Genomic DNA, 570 nt, shown 5'->3' with positions numbered 1-570 from the left:
AGTGTATTACAAAGGTACAAAACAGATTTCAGTACTTCAATAGGTTGGTATATTAACATTATATCAGTTAATGAAATTATGGTATTTAACTGTAAATTTAAGTTAAAACCTAAAACGTTGCTACCGTATTTTTTATGGTAAAATTCCAGCAACCACAGCTGCCGGTTTTTTACCGTCAATTTTACGGAATTTTTTTTACAGTGTATATGAGCAAAATTCCTGAATGTTTCATTTCCTGCTAACAGGGAATGTTCTTTTTAAACTTTTTTTTTTTTTAAATGCATGTTTTAAACATTTAGAGAACATTCCGAAATAATGTTTTATAATGTTAGCAAAATGTTAGAATATATTTTTGTTAACTAGGCTGATACTCTGGAGGTGGTGAAGGCTTTTTGATATTTGTGCCATATCATTTTATTGCACTGCTTTGAATGTTGCTGAGCCATTTTTCAACTGCAGTGGCATTTTTTTTTTTTTTTCTCAAAACTAATGGGAATACATAGAATACATCCATCATACATACATCTGCATTAGCAGCTGTTGCTGATTACAGTTATACATATGCACACA

The sequence above is a fragment of the Sinocyclocheilus rhinocerous genome, unplaced genomic scaffold (genome assembly GCF_001515625.1).
Source record: "Sinocyclocheilus rhinocerous isolate Xijiao unplaced genomic scaffold, SAMN03320098_v1.1 scaffold1012, whole genome shotgun sequence".
Taxonomy (NCBI): domain Eukaryota; kingdom Metazoa; phylum Chordata; class Actinopteri; order Cypriniformes; family Cyprinidae; genus Sinocyclocheilus; species Sinocyclocheilus rhinocerous.
Note: the sequence above shows the minus strand (reverse complement) of the source record.